Source organism: Macrobrachium nipponense, chromosome 11 (genome assembly GCF_015104395.2).
Source record: "Macrobrachium nipponense isolate FS-2020 chromosome 11, ASM1510439v2, whole genome shotgun sequence".
Lineage (NCBI taxonomy): Eukaryota > Metazoa > Arthropoda > Malacostraca > Decapoda > Palaemonidae > Macrobrachium > Macrobrachium nipponense.
Genome location: NC_061087.1, coordinates 28,975,282 through 28,982,642, shown reverse-complemented (window position 1 = coordinate 28,982,642; position 7,361 = coordinate 28,975,282).

Sequence of the window (7,361 nt, the reverse complement as noted above, 5' to 3'; positions counted from 1 at the left end):
TCTCTCCTGAGAATTGATTCATCGTGCAATTGCAAAAGGTTTTCCTCCTGTTACACCTTTCAAACCTTCGTTCACTCAATTTCCCCCCTCAGCACTGAATGACCTCATAGGCCCCAGCGCTACGCCTTTGGTCTCGATGCTATATTCCTTCCTTCCTTCCTTCCAGTTGGCCGTGTACTAAGCGCATGTGCGCATGCGCGTGCGCGCTTGCCGATTAAAAAGGATGAGCGAAGACGGAAGGTCATATATAAGAGTTAAGAGACATCTGGAATAACAGTATATAGGGTCTGGAAGGAATTGGGAATTCGGGAATTTGGAATAGCAGGAGAGTCTGGAATTTTTTATCATTGGCATTGTATGATTTTCCAAGTTGGCTTAATAGGGTCTGGAAGCAAATGGGGAGTCCGGAATAACATTTATGATTTTCCCGAATAAACTTAGAGTTCGGAACCAACCAAATGGGAATTCTGGAATTTGGAATAGCGGGAGAATCGGATATTTTTCATCATTGGCATTGTATGATTTTCCAAGTTGACTTGATAGGGTCTGGAAGCCAGTGGGAATTCTGGAATTAGAAATAGCAGGGGAATCTGGAATTTTTATCAATACCATTGTATGGTTTTCCGGAATAAACTTTTATAGCCGGAAGCAAATGGGAATTCTGGAATTTGGAATAGCAGGAGAATCTGGAATTTTTTATCATTAAGAATTATATGATTTTCCGGGATAATTTATGTGGTCTGGACCACATATGGGAATTCGGGAATTTGGAATGGCAAAAGAATCTGGAATTTTTATCATTAAGAATTATATGACGTTCAGGGATGATTTTTGTTGTCTGGACGAAAATGGGAATTCGGGAATTTGGAATGGCTAGAGAACCTGGAATTTTTATCATTAGGAATTATATAATATTCCGGGATAATTTATGTAGTCTGGATGAAAAGGGGAATTCTGGAATTTGGAATAGCAAGAGAACCTGAAATTTTTATCATTAATTGTTTGCTTTTCGGGAATAAGTATCATAGAGTCCGCGAAGGAAATGGGAATTCGAGAATTTGGAATAGGGTCTTTATAGGGTCTGGAAGCCAATGTGAATTCTGGAATTTGCATTTTATTGACAAATCGGTTACGAGAGAGCAGCAGACTAACTGTCCAGAAACCCCCACCCCCGAAAAAAAAAGACGTCATTATCACCGTATCATGAGCACACGGCCGGTGTTGACACTTGTCCCTGAATGAACTCCCCAAGCCGTACCGTGCACGGCCTCAGGTCACGTGCAAGGCCGCGTTACGGGCGTGGGTCAGCCCGTGCCTGCAGAGCGGGCCATTGTATCGCGCGAGAGGCATAGCATGAGTGCCTGGCTCTAGCGACACGTGTTGCCTGGATGTAGAGCATGTGCCATGTTCTCCTGCCCCAATTTGTGTGGAGTTATGCTATTTCTGGGAACACAGAGGAATGCCAGAATATACCACTGAAGGAATGTATCTTTGGAATAAGTGTGAGTCAAAATGTTTTGTTAGTTATGTTATCTGCTAAAAATTTAATATAAGTTTCCTTTTTTCGATTGTTATGCCTCAGGAACCAGTATAGTGTTCAGATCATATATATATATATATATATATATATATATATATATAGTTATATTATATATATATATATATATATATATATATATACTATATATATATATATATATATATATATATATATATATATATATATATATATATATATATATATATATATATATATATATATATATATATATATACATATATATATATATATATATATATATATATATATATATATATATATGAATGAACTTTATCACACCACTGTGATCCATATACATATATTAGCTAACAAATGTCCTTTCCAATAATCCAATTCGTGCTACCTCGGAAATATATTTACAAAATATGTTAACCGAAGGGAGTTTTTTTTAATAAATTAAGTTCGTCGTTCTGTGGGGTCCTACATCAACTAAAAAAAAAATCCCTTAGGTTAACATACATGAAAATACAGAAGTAGCGCGAATTGGATATATTAAAGGATATTTGTAGCCGAGTGCTTTTATATATATATATATATATATATATATATATATATATATATATATATATATATATACATATATATATATATATATATATATATATATATATATATATATAAAGCACTCGGCTACAAATATCCTTTAATATATCCAATTCGCTACTTCTGAAATTATGTATTTTCATGTATGTTAACCTAAGGGGATTTTTTTTTTAGTTGATGTAGGACCCCACGAGACGACGAACTTAATTTATTAAAAAAACTCCCCTTCGGTTAACATATTTGAAAATATATTTCCGAGGTAGCACGAATTGGATATTAAAGGACATTTGTTAGCTTAATATATGTATATGGATCACAGTGGTGTGATAAAGTTCATTCTATATATATATATATATATATATATATATATATATATATATATATATATATATATATATATTTGTATGTATAAACAAAGTACATGGCTCCTAAAGGGAATGGAAATTGAAACGATGAAGTGCAACATTTTCTATTTTGATACAAAATTATTAATATAAATTATATATATATATATATATATATATATATATATATATATATGATATATATATATATATAGATATATATATATATATATATATATATATATCTATATATATACTATATATCTATATATATATATATATCTATATATATATATATATAGATATATATATATAGATATATATATATATATATATATATATATATATATATATATATATATATCTATATATATACTATATATCTATATATATATATATATATATATATATATATATATATATATATATAGTCAAGACATTTACATAAGAAACTGCATATTTGACACTCATTCAAGTCCCGTAATGATGAAGTAGAACAGAGAAATTGAGAAGTGGAGAAATACGTCCCATGACTATATTTGAAGCTGTGAGGACCTTACATTTTACTGATGTTGAAATATGTAACCTGGGTGTCTCTTAAAGCGTCTGCCGAAATGAAAGATTCTTTTAAAGTAGAAGTTTCTCAGCCGGGCGTGATTAATATTTATTCATTTTATTTTCGAATTAAAGATTATTTGGGCACAGAATCTCTTAAGCATCGTAAACTGATAAGGTGATAGTTTTGGTCCAGTTTTATCGCAGCTTTCATATACAATTGTTCAGTCTTTATAATAATAATAATATTAAGATGTAATTTTTATGAAAGAATGACCTCGAACTTTTCATCATATCAGAGATTCATCCTCAGATGTATTGGAAAACATTATAAGAATACAAATTCATTCGTTTCGGTAAATAGCAAAACTCCCTTAGTTATCAGAGATCTTTCACTGAGTAATATCACGTTAGCTGCCTCAGTCGCTTCTCGTCACGTGATAATGGAATCATATCTGAATATTTAGTAAGCCCTAGCAATAATTCAGGGGTGTCAAGCGGGACTGTCTTAAGGTGCCAAGATATTCTTCAACTCGAGCTTCTATAACTGTTAGAACTGAGGAAAATTTAGTTAAAGTTACTAAACTGTTAAAATGAGACAATAAGTTTTACCTTTCATTCATATGACAATTATTTATTAATTGATTTCATATTATAATTGCTGGCAATAAGGCTCTTTTATGCAAATCTTAATAAGTGAGTCATAAGGAATAAGGAATAACCAAATCTTTGATGGCCCTCGAGACCACAACTAAGTGCATCATTGGCCATCGAAAGGATTTGAGTTTGACACCCCTATACGGCCTTGCTAAATAATGTAACAGCTTTTGTGGTTCCAGTACTCCAGCGAACACGAAAGACTTCCAGACGTCCATGCTGGATGATCTCAAGACTTTCATATCTCCGTGTCGGCAAATCGTTAGGAGACTTTTAAAAAGACCCCCATTTGGGCTATAGTCTTGAACGCCCGAGTGTCCAGCCAGGTGCAACGCATGCTCTCTCTCTCTCTCTCTCTCTCTCTCTCTCTCTCTCTCTCTCTCTCACACATAGACTCGTTGCTCATCTGTTTCCTCAACCACCAATGAGATATGCAGAGGTGTCCAGCAAAAAATTTCAAAGCATCAGCTCCGAAATTATACCCAAGAGATAATAACTGTATTTATTATGCAAGAGGATATTGCAGAACGGAGAAAGGAATTGCAGATTCAGACACAAAATGAATAATTTATGATGAAGGAAGATCAAATATTATGGAAAAGTTGGATTTTTTAATGTCAGAATTTTCTGGAAATGAAAAAAAGAACAACATACCAGAACAGGAAAGAGACATGGGAAAAATCCTTATTACTACCAGTATTAAATGAAGGAGAAACACGCAAACCATCATAGTGATGAATGCGCAGGGTTTAGTAACGAGTAACTCAAAAAGAAAATAGAGTACTTAGAAGAACTAACCCAAAATGAAAAGAAAATAGATATAATGAATATAAGTGAAACCTGGTTATTCCCAAGAGACTGGGAATGATGATCAAATAAAAGGGTTCCAAACTTATAGATCAGATAGAAAAATAGGAATCAAGGGGGAACCGCAATATATGGGAAAGACAAAAAACAAGGGAAAAATATATGAGAAATATAGTAACTCAGAATGTGAACTAATAGCGGTAGAATTTGAATCTGAAAAATTGATGAACATAGTAATATATAGACCTCCTAATACTAAAGAGTTGACTTAATAATTGAAAAATTGGATGATATATGTAGAAATCACAAGGACGGACTATTCTCCTATCTGGTGACTTCAACTTTCCTTTCGTAGAATGGAAAGAACGAATAGGAGATTGTGGTTGTACTTATACATATAAAAAATAAAAAAGAGAGTAATAGTAGTGCAGAAGATAAGAGGCAATTTGAAAAGCTATTAGATATGCTACTAGAATACAACATTCAACAAATAAAATCACCTGCCAACAAGAAAGGAAAATACTTTAGACCTAGTATTTGTGAACGAGATGAATTATGTTAAAGAAATAAAGTAGTTATAATGCGAATATTTCAGACCATAATGTCATAGAATAACAGTTCATTCCAAAGCAAGTGAAAATAGAGATAAGCAAGAAATGAAAAAGTGGGAAGGATATGGAAAATACAACTTCTACAGTAAAAATATAAAATGGTCAGAAATTAATGAAGAATTAAACAAAGATGGGATAACATTTTCGTAAGTGATGACATAAGGGTAAATACGGAGATATTATATAAAATATTGGAGGTAATAGTGGAAAAATATATACCGAAGAAGAAAAGTAAACATCATTCATGCATACCAAGAGACAGAAGGATCTTGTTCCAGAAAATCAGAAAGTGGAAAAAAGGTCTTGCAAAAGAAAAAAATGCATGGAAAGTTATAGAACTAAAAAGTAAGATAGAAAATGCAGAACAAAAGATTATACAATCAAAAGAAAATGAAAAACGGGACTTGGAAGAAAAAACCCTATTAAATATCAAGCAAAACCACAAACTATTATACTCATATGCGAAGAAGATGAATAAAAGAGATAGAAATAGGCCCTCTGAGAATTGAAGGGAGATTAACGAATGAAAAAAAAGGAAATTTGCAACATACTGGCAGAACGATATAAGAGAGAATTCACCCCTAGAAATAGATAATGAAGATAATGATATAGAAGTAAGGGATGAAAATAGTGAATATTTAGCTGACATAGATATTAATGAAGCTTGATATTGTGCAGGCTATTAATGAAATTAAAAATGGAGCTGCTGCAGGGCCTGATGGAATTCCTGCTATTTTGTTAAAGAAAGTAGTTCATTCTATCGCAAAGCCACTTGCAATATTATTAAGACAAAGTGTAGATACAGGCAAGATTTATGATGAGCACAATTAGCATATATTACCCCTACTTTCAAAAGTGGATCAAGACTAGAGGCAAGTAATTATAGGCCTGTGAGTCTAACACACATATTATGAAAGTGTATGAAAGGGTAATGAAGAAAAATATTATGAAACATTTAATAAAAAACAAAAATAATTTGTTTAATAAAGGACAACATGGTTTCGTACCCGGAAAAAAGTACACAAACCCAACTGTTAGTCCACCGTGAGAACATATTCAAAAATATGAAAGCGGAAATGAAAACAGATGTGGTTTATTAGACTTTGCAAAAGCTTTTGATAAGTAGACCATAATATATTAGCGAAGAAAATTAGAAAACACAATATCGTGGATAAAAGTAGGAAGCTGGTTAAAAGAATTTTTACACAACAGAAACAGATAGTTATTGCAAACGACGAGAAATCGGATGAAGTCAAGGTAATATCCGGTGTGCCGCAAGGTACGGTGTTAGCTGCAATACTGTTTGTTATTATGATTGAAGACATAGACAATAATGTGAAGGATTCGGTAGTGAGTAGTTTCGCAGAGACACAAGAATAAGTAGAGAAATTACTTGTGATGAAGATAGAACGCTCTACAAAGAGACCTTAACAAAGTATATGATTGGGCAGAGGTAAATAGGATGGTATTTAACTCTGATAAATTTGAATCAATAAATTATGGAGACAGAGAAAGAAAGCTATATGCATATAAGGGACCTAATAATGAGACCATCACAAATAAGGAAGCAGTTAAAGACCTTGGTGTGATGATGAATAGGAACATGTTATGCAATGATCAAATAGCAACTCTGTTGGCAAAATGTAAAGCAAAAATGGAATGTTGTTACGGCACTTCAAAACAAGAAAAGCTGAACACCATGATTATGCTTTATAAAACATATGTTCGTTAGTCCACTTGAATATTGCAATGATATGGTACCCACACTATCAAAAGGATATTGCACAAATAGAGAGTGTACAAAGGTCCTTTACAGCTAGAATAGAAGAAGTTAGGACCTAGACTACTGGGAAAGACTACAATTATTAAAATATATAGTCTAGAAAGGAGAAGAGAACGCTACATGATAATTCAGGCATGGAAACAGATAGAAGGAATAGCAGAAAATATCATGGAACTAAAAATAATCAGAAACGAGCAAGCAGAGGTAGATTAATAGTGCTCAAAACTATACCAGGAAAAATAAGGAAAGCACAGGACATTAATCCACTACGAACCAGCATCGATAATGCAGCGTCTATTCAATGCGTTGCCAGCTCATCTGAGGAATATATCAGGAGTGAGCGTAGATGTGTTTAAGAATAAGCTCGACAAATATCTAAACTGCATCCCAGACCATCCAAGATTGGAAGATGCAAAACATACCGGAAGATGTACTAGCAACTCTCTGGTAGACATTAGAGGTGCCTCACACTGAGGGACCTGGGGGCAACCCGAACAAGA